Here is a 24,643-nt window from a genome sequence, read left to right as displayed (position 1 = left end):
ACTGGCCGCGGTTCATGGTCCCAGGCCAATGCGGGAGGCAGGAAGCCACGGCCAGAACATCCCTCGGCTCGCGCCGCTTCCTGCCTCCCGCATTGGCCTGGGACCGCGAACCGCGGCCAGTGGGAGCCGCGATCGGCCGAACTTGCCGACGCGGCAGATAAACAAACCGGGCCGGCCCGCCAGGGTGCTTACCCTGGCGAGCCGCGAGCCACCGGTTGCCGACCCCTGATCTAGTCTGACCTCCTGCACAATGCAGGCCACAGAATTTCACCCACCCACTCCTGTATCAAACCCCTAACTTATGTCTGAGCTATAGAAGTCCTCAAATTGTGGTTTAAAAACTTAAAGGTGCAGAGAATCCTCCAGCAAGTGACCCGTGCCCCATGCTGCAGAGGAAGGTGAAAAACCTCCAGGGCCTCTGCCAGTCTGCCCTGGAGGAAAATTCCTTCCCGACCCCAAATATGGCAATCAGCTAAAACCTGAGCATGTGGGCTCAGACTCACCAGCCAGACACCCAAGAAAGAATTCTCTGTAGTAACGCAAATCCCAGCCTATCTAACATCCCATCACAGGCCATTGGGCATATTTACCCAATGGTAATAGTCAAAGATCAATTAGTTGCCAAATTTAGGCTATCCCATCATACCATCCCCTCCATAAACTTATCAAGCTTAGTCTTGAAGCCAGATATGTCTTTTGCCCCCACTACTCCCCTTGGAAGGCTGTTCCAGAACTTCACTCCTCTGATGGTTTGAAACTTTCATCTAATTTCAAGTCTAAACTTCCTGATGGCCAGTTTATATCCATTTGTTCTTGTGTCCACATTGGTACTGAGCTTAAATAATTCCTCTCCCTCCCTGGTATTTAGCTCTCTGATATATTTATAGAGAGCAATCATATCTCCCCTCAGCCTTCTTTTGGTTAGGCTAAACAAGCCAAGCTCTTTGAATCTCCTTTCATAAGACAGGTTTTCCATTTCTCGGATCATCCCAGTAGCCCTTCTTTGTACCTGTTCCAGTTTGAATTCATCCTTCTTAAATATGGGAGACCAGTATCCAAATGAGGTCTCACCAGTGCTTTGTATAATGGTACTAACACCTCCTTATCTCTACTCAAAATACCTTGCCTGATGCATCCCAAGACCACATTAGCTTTTTTCACAGCCATATCACACTGGCAGCTCATAGTCATCCTGGGATCAACCAATACTCCAAGGTCCTTCTCCTTTTCTGTTACTTCCAACTGATGCGTCCCCAGTTTATAACAAAAATTCTTGTTATTAATCCCTAAATGCATGACCTTGCACTTTTCACTATTAAATTTCATCCTAGTACTATTACTCCAGTTTACAAGGTCATCTAGATCTTCCTGTATGATATCCCAGTCCTTCCCTGCATTGGCAATACCTCCCAGCTTTGTGTCATCCGCAAACTTTATTAGCACATTCTCAGTTTTTGTGCCGGTCAGTAATAAAACGCTTAAATAAGATTGGTCCCAAAACTGATCCCTGAGGAACTCCACTAGTAACCTCCCCCCAGCCTGACAGTTCACCTTTCAGTATGACCCGTTGTCATCTCCCCTTTAACCAGTTCCTTATTCACCTTTTAATTTTCATATTGATCCCCATCTTTTCCAATTTAGCTAATAATTCCCCATGAGGAATCGTATCAAATGCCTTACTGAAATTGAGGTAAATTAGATCCACTACATTTCTTTTGTCTAAAAAATCTGTTACCTTCTCAAAGAAGGAGATCAGGTTGGTCTGGCATGATCTACTTTTTGTAAAAACATGTTGTATTTTGTCCCAGTTACCTCAATGTCCTTAACTATTTCTCCTTCAAAATTTTTTCCAAGACCTTGCATACTACAGATGTCAAACTAACAGGTCTGTAGTTACCTGGATCATTTTCCCCCCCTTTCTTAAAAATAGGAAGGTGCCTTGTAATATATTTATTTGGGAGCCAGGAGTTTTCCTTTATTCTAATTCTTGGGTTAAATTGCGCTCAGAGTTTAGTGTAGTTCCTTTGGTTAGACAATTAGTTTTAGTATGGTCCTCAACGAGGGAATGTTGATTGAATAAAAAAAGAGGCCTGTGTCAGCAAAGTGTGAGAGGAAAAGGACCTGTAATGTTGACTGAGCCATGTAAGTTGCCCAATGGCTTAGATTCTTCTATCTGTTTTTGTAACTGGTTCTGTAGGAACAGTTCTGGCTTCCTAATTTGGGGGGGGGATCACAACTCCCTGGGCATTACCTAAATTACAACCACCACTCAACAGTTCTCTGCAACCAGCAGACAAGGGGGCTGGTGCAACTCTGGTCCACAAGAGGCTCTGCTCACAAAGCCCCACTGGTAGGCCCAGATAAACTACTTCAGCCAGAAGGAGGCACAGGAATTGTTTGAGCAGCTGAGTGAACTTCTGAGCTGCTACTCTACTGGACCTTGATTTCCTGATGCTGGCTTGACCCTAGCATTGTTCCCTGACTCCTGCTTGACCCTTGATACTTCTGTCTGACTCTGACTGCAGCTTGATCCCTGGCACTGTTCCCTGATTCCCAGCTCCAGCGTGACCATTGGCAGAGCTGTTTGACTCTGACTCCAGTGTTGAACCAATGGTACCCCGACTCCAGCCCTAGTGTGTGGCACAATGCTGATTCACTCCAGCTCTGGCTTTGGTTCCTGGCTTCTGAGCACTAGGCCAGACGGCCCATGGCCTGGTCCCTACACTAATTCTGATCTAGACTTTGGTTCCCACTAGTTTTAAGACTGATTTAGTAGTGGATGAACTTGTAGGTTTAAAGCTGGTTAGAATTACTGGAGAATTCTCCCCATTGTAGACACACATCCTGATTCAGCTGTATTGCTGCTCTCAAACAGGGTAAGGTAGAATTTTACCCACATGTTGATAGTCACCTATTCAGGTTGTCTGGCAGCTGCAAAGTTAAAATATATCTTGTGGAATCTTGGAAGCAGGTGTTCATTACAAGAGTTTTGAGAAAGGAACTCTAGTACATTTTAAAGCAATAAAGTAAAAAGAAAACCTCTCAGCACACTAAATGACTTTGGGATTTTCCCAGCTGTAATTTAGACGTTTGTTTTTTCTAGAACATGTATCCTATAAATAATGTAATGTTCAATACCCTGCAGGAAATACAGTGAGTTTAAAATATTTATCACATTGTGCTTTCTCACTGTGTTTTTATTAACTGTAATAATTGCACTGTGAAATGATTGCTCTTTACTTCCTAAGGATAGTATGAGACTGTGTTGGAAAATCCCCTCAATAGAGAATTGAGTGTGTGTGTGTGTGTGTGTTTTTATATATATCTGTATAATATAAAAGAAGTACTTTTTGATGAGGGGAAAGATATCTATTTGCTCTGTGCTGGTCCTGTAGTGTGGCTGCTTCCCACCAATGGGGGAAATTCATTTTGTCAAACCAATCCTCTCTACTCCCCCATTTAAAAATAATTTGAGGGATGAAGCAGTGAGTAGTGTAACTGTGATGTACAGGTTCTGTCTTTTCAGGGGAAGGTCACTCTTCCACCTAAAGTTAAATAAGAAGGCAAGAGAACTCTTTGTCCTCTTTTGTTCAAGTAAACACATACCATTTTGTAAGTAAATGGAATCAGATGGGGTTATCAGATTATTCAGTTAAATGAGTGGCGCCAACCTAAATTTCCCAGCTAACATTATAGGAGGCTAAAATAGGACCTGATAATGGAAGCTTGGTTCTACTGTATTTTAAATAGATTCTTATATCATCTCATTTCCGTAGTATCTGAGCACCTTCACATGTGTGGTTCATTTCTTTTCTCACCCTTTCCCCCGGAGATGGGGGAGGGAGGAGAATTATGTGTGAAGTGTCATGTTACATTTTTGGTAGGGTCTTTGGTTGGTTGGTTTTTTTAAAATCTACAAATCTATTGGGAAACTACTTTTGCTCCATCGCTGTGGTTTATTTAATAACATTTTTGATATTTTTAATAGTAATTACCGGTATATCCTATTTATCTATTTCTGTTCATTTATTTTTTGCCATTATCAGCCAACAGTGGGCTTGAAAGTATGGCCAACAGTATGATGTGTTTGAAATAAATAGTGTAGCTTTGTTTGTATAATCTAAGGAAAAACAATACAAAAATAATGTATTGGATTCCTGCAATCTTATTCAATGTAGTCTGTTGCACAATGAGGTACATTGGCTATATGGAAATAGTGTGGCAATTTCACATGCATCATTTGGAAATGTACTAATATTAGAAATGTTTGGTCAAATCTTATAACAAATGTAGAAATAGTATTAAATTATATATTTAATTACATGAGAAGCAAGAGGAAGATCAAGGATAGGGTAAGCACCTAGAAGATAATAAGTAACAGTCAACATGGATTTGTCAAGAACAAATCATGTCAAACCAATGTAATATCCTTCTTTGACAGTCTTGTGATATGGGATAAGCAGGAGATGTGATATACCTTGACTTTAGTAAGGTTTTTGATACTGTCTCACATGACCTTCTTTAAAACAAACTGGAGAAATATAGCCTAGATGAACCTACTATAAGGTGGATGCCCAACCGGTTGGAAAAGCACACTCAAAGAGTAGTTATCAATGGCTCACAATCAAGCTTAAAGATCATATCAAGCTGGGTCACACAGGAATCTGTCCTTCGTACAGTTCTATCCAACAGCTTCATAAATTATGTGGATAATGGCATAGAGAGTACATTTATAAAGTTTGTGGATAATACCAAACTGGGAGGGGTTGCAAGTGCTTTGGAGAACAGGATTAAAATTCAAAGTGATCTTGATAAATTGTACAAATGGCCTGAAATAAATAGAATGCAGTTCAATAAGGACAAATGCAAAGTACTACATTTAGGAAGGAATAATCAATTGCACAAATAAAAAATGGGAAATGATTGCCTAGGATGGAGTACCTCAGAAAAAGATCTGGGGGTTATAATGGATCCCAAACTAAATATGAGTCAACAATGTAATACTGTTGCAAACCCCCCCCCAGTATCATTGTAGGATGTGTTATCATGAGTATTATAAGCAAGAAGTAATTCTTCCACTCTACTCAGTGCTGGTAAGGCCTCAACTGAAGTATTGTGTCCAGTTCTGGGAACCATACTGTGGGAAAGATGTAGACAAACTGGAGAAAGTGCACAGGAGAGCAACAGCAATGATTGAGTCTAGAAAACATGACCTATGAGGAAAGATTGAAAAAAGTGGGTTTGTTTAATCTGGGGAAGAGAAGACTTGGGTAACATAACAGTCTTCAAGTATGTTAAAGGTTGTTATAAAGAGATGGGTGATAAATTGTTCTCCTTAACCACTGAGGATGGGACAAGAGGTAATGGACTCAAATTGCAGCAAGGGAGATTTATGTTAGACATTAGGTAAAACTTCCTAACTCTAAGGGTTGTTAATTACTGGAACAAATCTCCTAGTGAGGTTATGGAATCTCTGTCATTGGAGGTTTCTAACAATGGTTTATACAAACACCAATCAGGAATGGTCTAGATAATATTTAGATCTGCCTCAGTGCAAGGGATTGGACTAGATGACTCATCTAGGTTCCTTCTGGTCCTACATTTTTAGGATTCTGTGATCAGTGGCTGCCCTGTAGAGGCACCATGTGTTTACTTTAACCATGTAATTTTGAATTTGTTCAACTCTGAATTTCCTGAGTTTGTAACACTTGATTTAGGGATAATTGCAACATCCTTGTAATGTACTTCACCCTAAATTACAGATATGTACACTCAATTTCAATTCCATCCTAACGTATTTTGTCTGCAAATTTCCTTGTGCTTATTTGTAAGGTATAATTTGCATACATGAAGCAAATAGGAACCCCAAAAAGAATGTTACCATGTAATATTTCTAATGATTTAAAGATATGAAGTATCAACCTTAAAGCATTCTTTCAAAAAATGCATCTTTTATGCCAGATTCATTGGTATGTTATGGCTGCTTTATGCCACTTTGAACCAGCACAAAACAACTGGCCAAAAGTATATTGGACCATCAAAATGAATCACCACATTAGCACAAAGCAACTGGGACATATTTTACCTACCCCCCATCACTTGCACTTCTTCCTCCTGCACCCCACATTCCCTTACACATAATCCCCCCACCTACTTTCCCCCTCCTGCCTTCCCTGTTGAGTAGAGCTGGTGCAAAGAACAGCTTCTAAAAAGAAATATTTAGAAATCATAGTAATTTCTGCCATTATTTTCATAACTGAAAGTTTATTTCTCAGCAGAAGCTTGTGTGTAAGTACCTGCTTCAAAGAAACACACTGGCCCTCTTTCAAATGACAGCGATCTCCTATTGTTCTCAATGGGACTGAGACGAGACTTGCCCTCAGTTAAGATGGCCTCTTTCAAAATAACTACTGCTTCCCATTGTCTTTTCCCAATGAAAGGGAAAGCAGCAGGCATCATTTTAGGCCCTCTTGAAAATAATGGGAGAGAGGGGATCTTCTCAAAATGACCACTTAACTGTGTGCAATTTATGAACTCAGTCCCATTGAAAACAATGCAAACGGCTGCCATTTTGAGAGAAGGCTGTTCTGCAGCAACTTTTGTGATTTGTATTGTGAGTCTCATATGTGATATTGGATGTTTTTAAGGTGAGTATTTGAGAAGCAAAGCTTTCATCTGTAAGCCCTCAGGATTGTAGAGGAAAACTTTAAAATGTGAATCCTAAATGTTCCAAAGCCAGAAGGCAAATAAAGAGAACCCAACTTTATTATTTTTAAAAATCTAATTATTTTAAGTCAATATCATGATTTTTTGAGGTCTAACTCATGATTTTTTTGAACTCTTGGGATTGGCCATCTTGCGAAAGTTATTAATTCTGGATGAGGAACATTTCAATTATGAAGAATAACTGGGGAGGAGGGTAGGGGAGAGGAGAAATGAACATTAACACTAAACAAATATATGCTTAAAATTTCAGTGAGTTTTAAGTGTAAGGAAAGTTTGAAGTATGTATATTAGGAATGGCAATATACAAAAACTTGTAGGAGAACACTTCAACCTCCCTGGCCACACCATAGCAGATCTTAAGGTGGCCATCCTGCAGCAAAGAAACTTCAGGACCAGACTTCAAAGAGAAACTGCTGAGCTTCAGTTCATCTGCAAATTTGACACCATCAGCTCAGGATTAAACAAAGACTGTGAATGGCTTGCCAATTACAAAACCAGTTTCTCCTCTCTTGGTTTTCACACCTCAGCTGTTAGAAGGGGGCCTCATCCTCCCTGATTGAACTAACCTCGTTATCTCTAGCTTGCTTCTTGCTTGCATATATATACCTGCCCCATGAGATTTCCACTACATGCATCCGATGAAGTGGGTATTCACCCACGAAAGCTCATGCTCCAAAACGTCTGTTAGTCTATAAGGTGCCACAGGACTCTTTGCTGCTTTTACAGATCCAGACTAACACGGCTACCCCTCTGATAAGTGTGTATATTATTCATGCAAGAGAAAGAAACAGTCTGACAAGACCAATGTTTTAATTAATTTAAACTCATAAACTAATAATCAAATTTAATCTTGGGCCCAAAGAGTAAGTGCTATAATTTTGGGAAGCATACTCTGTATTCTTCAACATACAGTGGTTAAATCCCTGCTTTAAGTGCAAAACTAGATTTTAACTATGGAACTGCAAGCCATAATAACTAAAAATACAGCACTGTTTACATAAATGATACCTTTGTGGGCTTCTAAGATCTTGCACTTACTTCATAACCCTGGAACCATTGCTCACTGTTAGGAAAATGTCAGAGGCGGGAGGAGTCGCATTAATTCTACAGTGCAGGCTAGTTTGATGAAAATTCCTATATCTACCCAGTTGAATCTAGCCCAGTTATAAAACCCCCATCTGGCTTGTCATCAATACAGCCTAGCATCAGAGTTATTATAAGGTATTCCTGTTGGAGCCTGTGTCTGCCAACACATAACACAGTTTCATAGTTTCTGAGCTTATTCCTTGTAACATGGTTTGCAACCATAGTCTGAAATTAAAAGGCAAAAACTACAGCTGGCACTGTAGGTACATCAAGGGCACCAAAGGAAATGATTTCAAGCCTGACATTTCCAGCATGGCATGAATTCAAAATCATTGCATATAGCAACAGCTAGATTAATGAGGGTGACCAGTCTTCCAATGCACAAGCCATCTATTTTCACTGGAAATTTTCCCTTCTTCCTAGTATTTCAGGTCTAAAAGAAACAAGAACAATTTGTTGTTTGTGTTACAGTTGTAGGCAACCAACAGCAGCATGCACATGATATAGAAGCTGGGGAAGATTTTCAAACAATACAAGGAGAGTAACATGAAAATTACAGACACCCATAATCCATGACTACACAATACTATGTGAAACCATATTAGTATGTCATAATACCGGTGTGTCAAACTTTTTTTTGCTCCATTTGGATTCCATTTAAGAGCTTTTTCATTTGAAAGGAAAGGGATAAAATTTAATTATTCCTTCAGTCTGAAAAAGAATGAAGAAGAGACACTTGTCTTGATACTTGTCTTGCAGTGAGTGTCCACCACTGAATTTCTCTCTGATTTACTAAGAATGGGGAGAGCTCTTTTTCAAGAACTAACAGAAATTTTTATGAACATATTTTTTTCAAGTGTACATGATACACACGCTTGAAACATGTTATCAAGCTGTTAGATTTGAAGGTATCACCCTAATTGCTAACCCTTAGAACACCCCAAAACTCAAGATAGCTTTCCTTAGCTGCTTCTCCCTCCCTCACATTCCCAACCAATGCTTTGTCTTGTCCTCTGTGCAGAACTTTCTGTCTCCTCTCAACAAAATGAATACCTCACCTCTCTAATCCTCTCACACCCGGAATGCTCTTCCCCCTTCCCAAGGGGAAAAAAACCCACCTCACAAGGGCCAATTGACACTTCCTCCCCAACCACCACCGCCCACCTCTTTCCTACTCCTTCCCTGGCCCTTGACCAGAGCCCATGAAGTGACCCACCTCATCTTGCTAGTTTTTAGTTCATGAGATGCATTAATGAATGAGAGAGGTCCAGTCAGAAGAACAGATCCAGAGATGACAGTGTCTTGGGCTCCAGGCATATATAACACAATTGACACCCATCCTGTTGAGAAGTAGCTTGGTCACATGGCTAATCTACAGTTGTGGGATGCTAAGTGACAAAGGTTTAAGATGATGGGTGCTATTTTGGGTTAGTATATACAGAATATACATACAGGTTTTTTACTGATTTATAGCATGCTTGGAAATAAACGTTACTTGTGTTTTTTCTTGCAGACTTTCCAAACCACTATTTTTCTCTGAATAAATGCAGTTATTATTAGCTTCTTGTTTTTACTTTCCTAAGAACAAGACAGAGTGTCTTGTAGCTAAGTAAAAATATTGATTTTTATTGTAAAACAAGAAAGAAAATAGGGACGAGAGAAAGAGAGTGGGGAAAAAAGAAATAGGAAAGCCATTTGAGATGAATACTTCTTTTCACAATTCACAGACATGACTGAACTTGGCTTTGAACTTGCTCTTAATTCAATCCATCTGTTCAGTGCCCACTACTTTTTAGTCTGCTTAGTGCCAGTACTTTGAACAAATAGAATAGGATTTGCAGCTTGAATTTGCAAGAAATTTTAGGGACAAAATTCATCCCTTGGTGGAACTCAAATGAAATTTCTCTCTCTTAGATACTTGTATCCCTCCCCTCCTTCCCCCCGCCCCCATACTGTAGTATCTGAGCACAGGGCTGGCCCTAGACCAAATGCTACCTCATGTGAGGAGCGTCTTGTGCCCCCCCCATTTATTAAATTTTTGAATATCTTACAGCAGCACCCCAATCCTGGTGCCCCCCGATCCTAGTACCCCCAACAGTCGTCTGGGTCACCTACCCCTAAATCTTGGCCTGTCTGAGCATGTCACAATCTTTAATGTATTTATCCTTACAATAACCCCGTGAGGTAGGGAACTATTATTTTTCTCATGTTACAATGGATGTCTTTAGTGGAGCATGAAAATGAGGTTGGGTAACCCAAGTACCAGGCTAGAACCCTAACCGCTGGACCATGCTGCCTCTCTGACACAAGTTGAAGTCAGTGGAGTTACTCCTGGGGCGGATATGACAAGAGTTTCCTAGTGTCTAATAGGTAAACTTAACAATAGTTATTATTGCTGTAATGTCATAACCTTTTCTAGTTTGTCCCCTAGGTCTCACACCACCCTTTCAAGTCAGTCTCCTAATGAACAGTACACAAATTCCATTTCCATTATTGATTCCTGACACATTTGTTTTCCCTGTTGTCCCTGGAAGCTGCTGGTGCTAGTACTCAGGCCTGGTCTACACTACAAAGTTAGGTCCATGTAAACCACCCTGGGTTGACCTAGTTGTGAATGTGTCTACACTTAAATTTGTCTCCCACAGATGTAAGTGCCCCATTAGACCAAGACAGTAACACCACCTCCCCAAGCAGCATTGAGCCAAGTTCAATGTTTGAAGATTGATGGGGTATGAATGTACACACTGCATTACCTGTATTGACCTGCACAGTCCTCCAGCACCTGTCCCACAATGCTCGACACTGACTGATCTGGCCACAGTTGTGAACTCCACGGCCCAAGGGTCACCTAGACTGAAATCTGTCCTCCCCCCATTTAAAAGTCTTGCAAATTTTTGAAATACCTTTTCCTAGTTGTCCAGCTTGATGATCCCACCTCTATCTGCTCTACATTGTTGTGCACAACTGCCCAGCTCCTGATTTTAGCTATATGCCTGGAGTAGACAGGAGATATTGGATCTCCTGGGCCTGTGGGGAGGAGAAGACGCGGCTATGAACCAGCCATAGAAATTGAACAGCGGATGCAAAAAAAAAAAAGCAGGGTGGGGCGGTACAACAGGGACCAGCAGCATTGCCACATGAAAGCTAGGGAACTGCAATAGGCGTATGAGGAGGCCAACTGTCAGTTTGGTGCCAAGCCACAGACCTGCCTCTTTTACAACAAGCTGCATGCCGTAGTTGGCAGAGATACCAGCACCACCATGCACAACACCGTTGATACCTCCGAAGAACCTGAGTCAGAGGTCCCTGTTGTGAACAGCGAGGAGGAGGTTAATTGGGACAGGTGACCTGGGGGTCCAGCTATGCTGTGAGTCAGGACCTGGCACTCCAGCCAGTTCTGCTAGTAAAATCTGGGCGAGCCCGATGCTGGGGAAGAAACCTCAGGTAAGTGTGTAGTTTAATTGTTAATAATAGGTGTAAGCAGAGTCAGAATGAGCTCTACCCTGACATCTGGTGGTGAACTGTGGAAAAGGACTTCAGGGGCTGATCTCGTTTGCATGGGCACACCCACCCTATCTAGCATGATGGGACAGCTTGCCCAGATGCTGCTGTGGGATCTCCAGTCTCTTTGTTATTGGGGCAGGAGTAATAAAGTGTTGTTATCCTGGTTATGTGAATCAAGGACAATAGAACTGTACTTGGCATTTTATGACTGTGGGACTTGCTCTCAACTAAGTAGTACTCTCTAGGCAAGGGACATGGATTCCAAAGTCTGCTGAATTGAGAGAGGTTGGGGATAGGTATTTGTACCTGCCAGTGAGTGCCCCAATACCACTTTGACTCTCTTCAGTGTGTAATAGAGCTAATTTTGATTCCATTAGAAGTCTTGTTACATGCTGCAGAGCTGAAATCACTGATATCTAAGTCTAAGCATTAGACCTACTTTGGGCTAGTGGTTTTCAGTGCACCAGCACTAAGGCTCCCCTATTAAGAGCTGAAATCAATGAGAGCTGTCTTAAGTGTGTGTGTGGGGGGGGTGTGTGAATAGATATTGGTGAGTGGCTTGCAGAGAAGAGTGGGCAGCTGGTGGAGTGGTGTGTCTGGTGATGAAGGCTGCAGCAGAACCATATGGAGAGGTGCAGCAATTGGCCATTGAAGCATGTAGCGAAGCATGTAAGGTGCCCCCCTACCCTTCCACCCAGGCTGGGAGGTAAACTCTGAAGATGAACTTCTGAACTCTGGGGCTGCACTGACCAAAGGACAGAAACTGTGAGAGGGGTGACTTTTGGGTTGCTGGTCTTAAGACCCTGAGGGAAAAAGGACATTGCCAAACTTACTTGGGGGTGAGTCTTTGCTCATGGTTTGTGTTATGAATCCTGTTTGTGGTGTTTCCCCAACATAATGCCGCATTGTTTCCCTCCTTTATTAAAAGGCTTTTGCTACACTATGGTATGTCTACACTACGGGATTATTCCGATTTTACAGAAACCGGTTTTTTAAAACAGATTGTATAAAGTCGAGTGCACGCGGCCACACTAAGCACATTAATTTGGCGGTGTGCATCCATGTACCGAGGCTAGTGTCGATTTCCGGAGCGTTGCACTGTGGGTAGCTATCCCATAGCTATCCCATAGTTCCCGCAGTCTCCCCCACCCATTGGAATTCTGGGTTGAGATCCCAGTGCCTGATGGGGCAAAAAACATTGTCGCGGGTGGTTCTGGGTACAGCCTCACCCCTCCCTCCGTGCAAGTAGCAGACAACCATTTTGCACCTTTTTCCTTGGGTGAACTGGCAGATGCCATAGCAAGACAAGCATGGACTCTGCTCAGCTCAAGTCAGCAATCATGGACATTGTAAACACCTCGTGCATTCTCGTGCAGTCTATGCTGAACCAGGACCTGCAAAACTAGGCGAGGAGGAGGCGGCTACGGCAGCGCGGCGATGAGAGTGATGAGGACATGGACACAGAATTCTCACAAACCGCGGGCCCCTGCGCTTTGGAGATCATGCTGGTAATGGGGCAGGTTCTAGCCATTGAACGCCGATCTTGGGCCCAGGAAACAAGCACAGACTGGTGGGACCGCATAGTGTTGCAGGTGTGGGACGATTCCCAGTGGCTGCGTAAGGGCACTTTCATGGAACTTTGTGACTTGCTTGCCCCTGCCCTGAAACGCCAGAATACCAAGATGAGAACAGCCCTCACAGTTGAGAAGCGAGTGGCGATAGCCCTCTGGAAGCTTGCAATGCCAGACAGCTACCGGTCAGTCGGGAATCAATTTGGAGTGGGCAAATCTACTGTGGGGGCTGCTGTGATGCAAGTAGCCAAAGCAATCATTAAGCTGCTGCTATAAAAGGTTGTGACTTTGGGAAATGTGCAGGTCATAGTGGATGGCTTTGCTGCAATGGGATTCCCTAACTGTGGTGGGGCAATAGATGGAACCCATATCCCTATCTTGACACCGGAGCACCAGGGCACCCACTACATAAACGGCAAGGGGTACTTTTCCATGGTGCTGCAAGAACTGGTGGATCACAAGGGACGTTTCACCAACATCCACGTGGGATGGCGAGGAAGGGTTCATGACGCTCGCGTCTTCAGGAACACTGCTCTGTTTAAATGGCTGCAGCAAGGGATTTACTTCCCAGACCAGAAAATAAGTTGGGGATGTTGAAATGCCTGTAGTTATCCTAGGGGACCCAGCCTACCCCTTGATGCCATGGCTCATGAAGTCATACACAGGCAGCCTGGACAGTAGTCAGGAGTTGTTCAACTACAGGCTGAGCAAGTGCAGAATGGTGGTAGAATGTGCATTTGTCCGTCTAAAGGCGCGCAGGCGCACATTACTGACTCGATCAGACCTCAGCCAAACCAATGTCCCCATTGTTATTGCTGCTTGCTGTGTGCTCCACAATCTCTGTGAGAGTAAGGGGGAGACCTTTATGGTGGGGTGAGAGGCTGAGGCAAATCACCTGGCCGCTGATTACGTGCAGCCAGACACCAGGGCGATTACAAGAGCACACCAGGAAGCGGTGCACATCAGAGAAGCTTTGAAAACCAGTTTCATCACGGCCCAAGGTACGGTGTGACTGTTGTGTTTGTTTCTCCTTGATGAACCCTCACCTTGATTGACTCATTCCCTGTAAGCCACCCACTCTCCCCCTTCGATTACCGCTTGCTTCCTAAGGAAATAAAGTCACTCTCATTTAAAAATCATGTATTCTTTATTAATTAATTATAAAAAGAGGGAGAGAACTGACAAGGTAGCCCGGGTGGGGTTTGGGAGGAGGAGAGGAGGGAAGGAAAAGGCCACTAAAAAAATTTCAAAATAATGACAGCCTTTGGGTTGGGCTGTCCACTGGGGTGGAATGGGCGGGTGCACGGAGCTTCCCCCCACGCGTTCTTAGTCGTCTGGTGGGTGAAGAGACTAAGGAACATGGTGAGGGGGGAGGGCGATTATACAGGGGCTGCAGCGGCACTCTGTGATCCTGTTGCTGTTCCTGAAGCTCCACCAGACGCCAGAGCATGTCAGTTTGATCATGCAGCAGCCCCAGAGTTGCATCCCGCCACCGCTGATCTTCCTGCCGCCACCTCTCATCTCGAGCGACTCTCCTCTCCTCACGTTGGTCCCTCCTGTCCTCGTGGTCACTGGCATCTTTCCTGTACTTTGATACTACGTCCTTCCACTCATTCAGATGAGCTCTTTCATTGCGGGTCACTTCCATGATTTCTGAGAACATTTAGTCTCGCGTCTTTTTTCGCTGCCTTATCTGAGATAACCTTCGGGATGGAGGAGGGAGACTTGAAAAATTTGCAGCTGCAGGAGGGAGGGAAGAAAGGGAGAGAAGTATTTAAAAAGATACATTTTACAGAACAATGGTTATACTCTTTCACAGTGAACAACACTATTCACCTTACATTGCACAAGTAATCTCACTACAAGGTAGCATTTTGCCTCTTAATACTGAGTGCCTGCAGCTTTGGTGTTAGAGATCACAGACGCAGGTCCGGGCATCAGAATTCGGCTTGCATGCGGCCATGGTAAGCCATTGTCTTTCGGCTTCTGCAGCCTTCATATATCCAGCGCCCTCCTTTCCCATATAGCAAGCAAAGCCCATTAAGTGCTGCTGATACCGTGTAGCTGGTATCATGGAAGATGGCTGCTAGCCAAACGCGAAAAAGCTCAGTGCCAATCACCCCGCCCCCCCGCTTGGCTAAATGCAAGGAAGGATTTCTTTTAAGCCACAGGCAAACAGCCCAACCATCTCTGTCCTCTTAATTAAATTTCTGTATTTCAACCAGGTTACCATGAATGATATCACTCTCCTGAGGATAACACAGCATGATAAAGAACGGATGTTGCTTGAATGCCAGCAAACACCGGGACCATACGCAGCTAGGCTTTGTCATGCAATGATACCAGATTACTTGCTACATGCATGGCATGGTCAAGTGTCCTACCATGGAGGACGGAATAAGGCTGCCCTGCCCAGAAACCTTCTGCAAAGGCTTTTGGAGTACCTCCAGGAGAGCTTCATGGAGATGTCCCTGGAGGATTTCCGCTCCATCCCCAGACATGTTAACAGACTTTTCCAGTAACTGTACTGGCCGCGAATGCATCCCAAGACCTCAAGGCAAATTAATCATTAAAAAACGCTTGCTTTTAAACCATGTTTTGTATTTACAAAGGTACACTCACCAGAGGTCCCTTCCATGGCTTCATTGTCTGGGATAGTGGCTTGAGAAGGCTGAGAGGGTACTTCCGACAGGGTGAGAAAAAGCTCCTGGCTGCTGTGTGCTCTCTGCAAGCTCATCCTCCTCTTCCTCCTCCTCATCTTCCCTGTCCGCAGAATCCTCAGGCAAGGCTAAGATTACCCCCACCTCAGAATCCACGGACAGGGGTGGGGTAGTGGTGGCGGACCCCCCTAGAATTGCATGCAGTTCAGCGTAGAAGCGGCATGTTTGCAGCCCTGCCCCGAACCTTCCGTTTGCTTCTTTGGTTTTCTGGTAGGCTTGTCTGAGCTCCTTAACTTTCACACGGCACTGTACTGAGTCCCTGCTGAGGCCTCTCTCCATCATGGCCTTGAAAATTTTTTCAAATGTTTTTTCATTTCGTCTTTTGGAACCGAGTTCTGTTAGCATGGAATCCTCTCCTCATATAGCAATCAGATCCAGTACCTCTCGTGCGGTCCATGCTGGAGCTCTTTTTCGATTCTCAGACTGCATAGTTACCTGCGCTGATGAGCTCTGCGTGGTCACCTGTGCTGATCAGCTATCCACGCTGGGCAAACAGGAAATGAAATTCAAAAGTTCGCGGGGCTTTTCCTGTCTACCTGGCCAGTGCATCCGACTCCAGATTGCTGTCCAGAGCGGTCACAATGATGCACTGCGGGATAGCTCCTGGAGGCCAATACCGTCGAATTGCGGCCACACTAACCCTATTCCAAAATGGCAATATCGATTTGAATGCTACTCCCCTCGTTGGGGAGGAGTTTAGATATCGATATTAAGAGCTCTTTATATCGATATAAAGGGCTTTGTTGTATGGACGGGTGCAGGGTTAATTCCATTTAACGCTGCTAAATTCGGTATAAACCTGTAGCGTAGACCAGGCCTCAGACTCTGTGCTGGCGAGAGGGAAAGAATTGCCTCTTAGGCCTTGTCTACACTACTATTTCGAATCTACTTAAGTCGAATTTGTGGATTCGACCTTATGAAGTCGAATTTGTGTATCCACAGTAAATACACTAATTCGAATTTCCGAGTCCACATTAACAGGGCCGGCATCGACTTTCGAAGCGGTGCACTGTGGGAAGCTATCCCACAGTTCCCGCAGTCCCCGCTGCCCATTGGAATGCCGGGTAGAGCTCCCAATGCCTGCTGGGGGAAAAAATGTGTCGAGGGTGGTTTTGGGTAACTGTCGTCATCGAACCGTCAATCACGCCCTCCCTCCATGAAAGCGCCGGCGGGAAATCTGTTCGCGCACTTTTCTGGTCGGTTACAGCGCGGACGCCACAGCACTGCGAGCATGGAGCCCGCTGCGATCATCGCTGCACTTATGGCCGTTGTCAACACCTCGCACCTTATCGTCCACCTCTTCCACAGTCAGCTGCTGAAAAATCGGGCGAGGAGGCTCCGGCAGCGCGGTGAGGAGAGTGGCGCAGACCTCTCAGAAAGCAGGGTACGCCGCGCAGTGGAAATCATGGTGGCAATGGGTCAAGTTCATGGTGTGGAATGGCGATTCTGGGCCCGGGAAACAAGCACGGACTGGTGGGACCGCATAGTGCTGCAGGTCTGGGATGAATCACAGTGGCTGCGAAACTTCAGGATGCGTAAGGGCACTTTCCTTGAACTCTGTGACTTGCTGGCCCCTGCCCTGAAGCGCCAGGACACACGGATGCGAGCAGCCCTGAGTGTGCAGAAGCGAGTGGCCATAGCCCTCTGGAAACTTGCAACGCCAGACAGCTACCGGTCAGTAGCGAACCACTTTGGCGTGGGCAAATCTACCGTGGGGGTTGCTGTGATGCAAGTAGCCCACGCAATCGTTGAGCAACTGCTCTCAAAGGTAGTGACTCTGGGAAACGTCCAGGTCGTCATAGATGGCTTCGCCGCGATGGGATTCCCAAACTGCGGTGGGGCTATAGATGGGACTCACATCCCTATCCTGGCACCAGCCCACCAGGCCAGCCAGTATATTAACCGAAAGGGCTACTTTTCAATGGTGCTGCAAGCACTGGTGGACCATAGGGGACGTTTTACCAACATCTTCGTTGGGTGGGCAGGCAAGGTTCATGACGCGCGTGTGTTCAGGAACTCTGGTCTGTTTAGACGCCTCCAGGCAGGAACTTTCTTCCCGGACCACAAAATAACGGTTGGGGATGTGCAGATGCCTACAGTGCTCCTCGGGGACCCAGCCTACCCGCTAATGCCCTGGCTCATGAAGCCCTATACAGGTGCCTTGGACAGTGAGAAGGAACTCTTCAACTACCGGCTGAGCAAGTGCAGAATGGTGGTGGAGTGTGCTTTCGGACGTCTTAAGGGGAGGTGGCGGAGCTTACTGACTCGCTCGGACATCAGCGAAAAGAATATCCTCGTAGTTATTGCTGCTTGCTGTGTGCTCCACAATGTCTGTGAGAGCAAGGGCGAGACCTTTTTGGCCGGATGGGAGGTTGAGGCAAATCGCCTGGCTGCTGTTTACGCTCAGCCAGACACCCGTGCCGAAAGAATATCCCAGCGGGAAGCGCTGTGTATCCGGGAGGCTTTGAAAGCAAGTTTCCTCGGAGATCAGAGTAACCTATGACTCTCCACTTGATTTTAAGAGAAGCTGATCCTGGGCCTGTGTCTCTATGTGTCGATTTCGATCTGCGGTTACATACCCCGTTCTCCAAGTTTCCCCCACTTCCAAAGCACGTTTTAAAGCAAATTAATTGTTACACTCATTATTAATAAATCTTTGTTTTACTTTGCATTTCTGTTCAGGTGTTGAAACATGGACGCATACTGTGCTGGGCACGGTGTGCACTGATGTACAGACCGCTTGTTCCATAGAGGAATGACATCCTCCTGCTCCTACATAGGTCTCTGGGGTGGGGGACGGTTGCAAGTGGTTGTGCATGAAGGGGAGGGATTGCAGGAAGGGTTGGGTTTGCAGGAAGGGGCGAGTGGTGCCTTCTTTGGATAGGGGTTTGGATGACGGCATTGGGCTGTGGGTTTGGGCATAGGAAGGGGTGAGGGATGTGGGGGAAGGGTGAGTATCTGTCCGTGGATGAGGGCTCTTGTTGGGGCTCAGGGCAGCGGAGAGGCTCGGTGCTATGGTGGAAGTTCATGGTAAGGGCAGCGTGCCTTAACATTAAGGGGGTGGCAGGCGCTAGGACCCTGGACAAGCATACACATCACAGAATGACCCGGGGCAGCATACACCACACAGAGTGACCCTGGTGCCTACTGACTGCAGTGTGTGTGTGCCCTGCAGTTGATCATGGCCCCAAGTCTGTACCCTGGTAATGTAGGCTATACCGTGCAATTATAAATCCCCTCCTCCCCCTACACAAAAAAATCCTCTGACACGAAAGATGTGACCGAAACAGTGAATAACAGCAAACAGCTTTTAATAATCTAATACACAGTGGGGGGATGAAACTTGGATTTGGGACTGGGTGAGCCTGTAAGGGAAGCACTTCTACAAATTTATAGCGTGAGAGGTGTGTGGTATATTAGCGCTATGCAGTGGTGCAGTGACAGTTCTCACGGCCCCTACCGCCCCTCCGTCTTGTAATTTTCGGTGAGGGGGGGGCAGGACTTCTTGGCGGGGGAGGGCGGTTGCAGATACACTGCAGGGGGGCTCTGTCCTCCTGCCTGCGGTCCTGCAGAACATCAACAAGGCGCCGGAGCGTGTCCGTTTGCTCCCTCATTAGCCCAAGCAGCGTTTGAGTCGCCTGCTGGTCTTCCTGCCGCCACCTGTCCTCCCGTTCGCTGTGTGAGCGCTGCTGCTGAGAGAGGGTCTCCCTCCACTGGCTCTGCTGGGCCGCCTCGGCTCTGGAGCAGGCCATCAGTTCCGCGAACATCTCGTCCCGAGTCTTTTTCTTTCGCCGCCTAATCTGAGCCAGCCTCTGCGAGGGGGATGCCGGGGCAGTCCGGGAAAGAGCAGAAGCTGTGTGATGGGAAACAGTAAGTGATTTCCTTGAACAGATACATGTTTGCGAACAGTGAACACAGTCTAGTCAGTTTCTCTGAACAAGACCATACAGGGCACCAAGTTCCACGAGATCTCAGGACAAGTTCGAGATTTCGGAATACGCTCTCATTGGCGGCGCCATTGCACAGGAGAGCGGACAAGCGGGGAGAGACAGCTGAATCCGTCTTGCAGACAGTCCTGGTAAGCCTTAAAGTAGATAATGCTTATCAGTTAGTGGATAGCTGTGCTCTCCTGCTAAAGGCAATCTGGAAAGCAGAAAAGCTGAGCCTTTTCCAGCCCCTCCCGCCAGTGCACGGGAGAGATCAATGTATGCTTGTTCTCTGTGGCCTCCAGCACGTGGCTGTTAAGCGAGGGTCGTTGTTATGCAACCTAATTTTAAACCATTAACAATAGTAACAATACACTAATTGCCCTACTTAGATGCAGCCTGTCCAGAACGACATCACCCTGAGGCGGGTCACTCGGAGTCAGAGAGAGCGGATGCTAAGGGAAGCCCTGCACAGACCAGGACCATATGCAGCAATGCTGGTGGAGGCGATGATTCCTCTCTACATTAGGATGTCCTGGCGCGGAAGAGTGTGCTTCCACGGAGCACCCAATAAGGCACCTCTCCCCAGGAACCTCCTGCGGAGGCTTTTCGAGCAGCTCTCTGAGAGCTTTGTTGAACTGTCCCAAGAGGATTATTGTTCAATCCCTATATGTGTGGACCTACTATTTATATAGTTTGACATTTACAATTTTTTATATAGTATTTCTATTTTTTCTATACCTGTTTTTTAAAAAATAAATGTTTCCATGTTTATAGCACTTACCGCCTGATCCTTCCCCTGATTCTGAGTACGGGTTAACGGGCGGGGACGGTTGGTAGGGGATCTCTGTGAGGGTGATGAAGAGATCCTGGCTGTCAGGGCAAGCGGTATTGTGTTCGCTGTCGCCTGCGCCGTCCTCACAAACCCTTCCTCATCTTCCCCATCAGCGAACATCGCCGAGGAACTGTCCAGGTACACTATGCCATCCTCAGAGTCCACGGTCACTGGTGGGGCAGTGGTGGCAGACCCACCGAGAATGGCATGCAGTGCCTCGTAGAAGCGGCATGTCTGGGGCTGTGCTCCGGAGCGTCCGTTTGCCGCTCTGACTTTTTGGTAACCTTGTCTCAGGTCCTTGACTTTCACGCGGCACTGCATCGCATCCTGGCTGTATCCTTTGTCTATCATGGCTTTGGAGACCTTCTCGAAGGTCTTTGCATTCCGCTTGCTGGAGCGCAGCTCCGAGAGCACAGACTCCTCGCCCCACACACCGATCAGATCCATGACTTCCCGGTCTGTCCATGCTGGGGACCTCTTTCTATTCTTGGATTGCCCGGACTCCTCTGCTGGAGAGCTCTGCATCGTTGCAGGTGCTGCGGAGCTCGCCCCGATGTCCAACCAGGACGTCAGATTCAAAGTGCCCAGACAGGAAAAGGAATTCAAATTTTCCCGGGTTGTTTCCTGTGTGGCTGGTCAGAGCATCCAAGCTCGGAGTGCTGTCCAGAGCGTCAACAGAGTGGTGCAGTGTGGGATAGCTCCCGGAGCTACTAAGTTCGATTAGCATCCACACCTAGCCTAATTCGAGCTAGCCATGTCGAATTTAGCGCTACTCCACCTGTCGGGGTGGAGTACCAAATTCGAACTAAAGAGCCCTCTAGTTCGAATTAAATGGCTTCCTGGTGTGGACGGTTGAGCGGTTAGTTCGAATTAACGCTGCTAAATTCGACTTAAAGTCCTAGTGTAGACCAGGCCTTAGAGGTGCCCATGGGGGGTGGTATGTAATTGTCCCAGGTCACTGGGTGGGAGCTCGAGCTGGTTTTGCATTGTGTTATTGAAATGGAACCCCTAGATACTGAACCCGGCCCTTGTTGCTGCTAACTCTGACAGGCAGAAGTGTTATATAGGGATGGACCCCCAAAATGAGCAGGATACAGCTTTTGACTTTTCATTAATTTACTTGTGCTAGAAGAAGTGGTACAGACAAGAGATGTAGGGTTGCTATCTGTTTTCATTCCTCTCTAGAGTTAGGTGGGGTTGGGGCATGTGAAGCAGTTTGTTGATATGCAAAGGGATATCCCTTGAATCCTCCAGAGAGATTCTCAATGAAACGTCCATGCAGGTACAGTGCAATCCTGTCCCAAAGATTTTTTAGGGATGGCAGCCTTACTTCTTCCTCTGTGACAGTACACTTTCCCACACCAGGCAGTGATAACTTCTGCAGGCACAATTACAGTAAACAAACTAGCAACATACAGGCCTGAGCGGCTTCAGGACACCAACAACAGCTGTGCCCACTCTGCTTTTATCTCAGGAGGGAGATATCAGCTAAAACCACCAGCAGCTGTGGAAAATGGTGCCAGTATTCCACGATAGTGCCCTGTACTCATGGTGTCCTGCAACTGAGCAATTCCCTCTTTGTTTCCCTCACCCCTGGGAAGGGTCATACCTACCAGGGCTTGAGCTAAGAGTGGCACTGGGCACAAGCACTCCAAAGCAAAGTGTCAATAAGCATGTCTTGTTATACACTTCAGAGGAGCAAGAGAAGGGAGGTTCTGAACCTTAAGTTTTGCTTTTCATTCCTACTATGCTGACAATGTGCTTTATCTTTTTGTGTTTTATCTGTAGCTGAGGCCATTGTGGTCTTGAGGGGGACTCCCTCAACATACCTGAATGACTGACCCAGATAAGGAGGTGAAAAAAGAAAATGCAGGAGCACATGCTCTTTGAGATCCTGCATGACAGTGCTGTATCCGACCTTGAACAGAAGGCCTGGAGGGTGGATACTGCACTCTGTATAAAGAAGGAAAGAGAGGACAGGAAAAAAGCGAAGGAGAGGCAAAGGGAGATCCACCAGGACATAATGGGACTTCTCCAACAGCAAATTCAGATGCTTCAGACTCTTGTGGATCTCCAGTTTCAACAGTCCTGGGCTTGACTCCCATTGCAGTCTGTGGAGAACTGTGGCATAGTCCCTCTCTAAAACCCCCTCAGCATTCCTCGTGGCCTCCTGTCCAGCACACCTACTTTACTGCTCCACACCAGGGGAAAGCATGGACAACTACAGCTTCAGCTACACTGACCTGTGAGAGCTATGGTTGATGTATCTGTAGCTACAATGAACATCAATCTTCCTTCCTCTGATTTATTTATTAAGGTTCCTAAATGTTTTTAATGTTGAAATGTAGTTTTAAGTTCTTCAGATTATTTTTTGCAGCTGTTTTCATAGTGAATAAAACTCTTTTGTTTCGAAAGTTATTCATCTTTATTAGTTTACAACACATGGTGTATAATGCCTGCTGGCAGTGAAAGTAGTGGTCTTGTACACTCATAACCCATTGGCTCAATGCCAAACACTGTAATAGTCATAAACGTACAGCAAACCCATAGGTATGCTGCCATTGATATATGCACAGATGTGCAGCAAGCACCACGCAGTTTCTAACAGGCCCTCAAACTGTCACCCCAGGTTGAGCACAGTACACCACAACACATTACTGTGGCTTGCTGTTAAAGAGCTCTTTCTAAGCCTCACTGCTCCTTGAGCTTCTCTGTGCTTCACACTCAGCAGACAGCCGCTCTACCTCCACCCCTGTGGCAACTTTTCCCCCTTGGCACAAATATTATGCAGCATCCAACAAGCAGCCATAGCCATTGGGTTATTTTTTGCACTGCGATCCAATCTGGTGAGTAAACAATGCCAGCTCCTTTTCAATCTATCAAAAGCACATTCAACTGTCATTCTACACAAGCTGAGCCTGTAGCTGAATCTTTCCTTGCTGCTGTCAAGGTGGGTAGCGTACAGTTTCATGAGCCAGGGGAATAAGGAGGTCTCTCAGGATCACTATTAGCATTTCAACATTGCCAGTGGTAATCCGCTGGTCAGGAAGAAGGTCCCTGCTTGTAACCTTCTTTTAACAGTCCTGTGTTCTTAAAGATGCAAGCGTTATGCACCTTTCTTGACCAGCTAACACAGATGTCAGTGATCCACCAGCACTTGCATAACAATAGAAAAATAGCCCTTTCCTTTGATGTACTCTGGGGCAAGGTGGTCTCCGGCTAAAATGAGGATGGGCATGCTGGCTATTGCTCCACCACAGTTTGGGATCACCATTGATGGAAATTCATCATGATGTCCTTTCATTGCTGAGAGTCACAGTCCTGTGTAACAGGAGATGATTAATGGCCCTGCACATGACAATGGCCCCCACAGTAGATTTTTCCACTCCAAAATGACTCCCCACTGATCAGTAGCAATCTAGCATTGCACGTTTCCAGAAGTGAAATTGCCACTCACTTCTTCACTGTCAGTGAAGTTCTCAATTTAGGGTCCCTGTGTTGGAGGGCTGGGGCAAGCTAGGTACACAGATACAGGTATTTGGCCTTGTGCAGCTGAAAGTTCTGCAGCAACTGCTCATCATCGCAAAGCTGCATTACAATGTGATCCCACCAGTTAATGCTCATTTCTCGGGTGCAGAAGTGGCATTCCACCATCTGCAGCTGCTCTGTGAAAGCCACCAACAACCTTGATTTGTTCTCAGTACATCCCACAGCAAACTGACTACCATGAAACCATCATGTTGCACATGGTTGTTCTTGCGGCTTTGCAAATAGAGGATAGCACTTCCTGTGCTTGCAATGCTCATGACAATAGTGCATAACTGTAATGGCTCCATGCTTCTATCAGAGAAGGTGAACAGCAACAAGTCCCACGCCGGTTTGTGGGAAATTGAAAATGAGTGCAAAAATTATGGGGTTATATTATGTCAGGGATTGGCAAACTTTCAGAAGTGGTGTGCCGAGTCTTCATTTATTCATTCTAATTTAAGGTTTCGCGTGCCAGTAATACATTTTAACGTTTTTAGAAGGTCTCTTTCTATAAGTCTATAATATATAACTAAACTGTTGTTGTATGTAAAATAAATAAGGTTTTTAAAATGTTTAAGAAGCTTCATTTAAAATTAAATTAAAATGCAGAGTCCCTTGGACCGCTGGCCAGGAACCAGGCAGTGCGAGTACCACTGAAAATCAGCTCGTGTGCCACCTTCAGCACGGGTGCCATAGGTTGCCTACCCCTGTACTGTGTGATGGAGAAAATTGCATTATGGAATGTTT

General features: G+C 45.7%; 1 long non-coding RNA gene across 1 annotated transcript in view; it reads left to right on the top strand.

The window, feature by feature from the left end:
* The window catches only part of LOC123362046, a 43,820-nt gene extending 21,136 nt beyond the window's left edge, over positions 1-22,684 (top strand). The window contains exon 3 of the long non-coding RNA XR_006576327.1: positions 22,157-22,684. This is a non-coding gene — a long non-coding RNA (uncharacterized LOC123362046). The remainder of the gene's footprint in view (positions 1-22,156) is intronic.
* Positions 22,685-24,643: the final 1,959 nt, after the last annotated feature.

This window comes from Mauremys mutica, chromosome 1 (assembly GCF_020497125.1).
Source record: "Mauremys mutica isolate MM-2020 ecotype Southern chromosome 1, ASM2049712v1, whole genome shotgun sequence".
NCBI classification, from domain to species: Eukaryota; Metazoa; Chordata; order Testudines; family Geoemydidae; genus Mauremys; species Mauremys mutica.
Note: the sequence above shows the minus strand (reverse complement) of the source record. Positions and strands in the feature narration are given on the sequence as shown.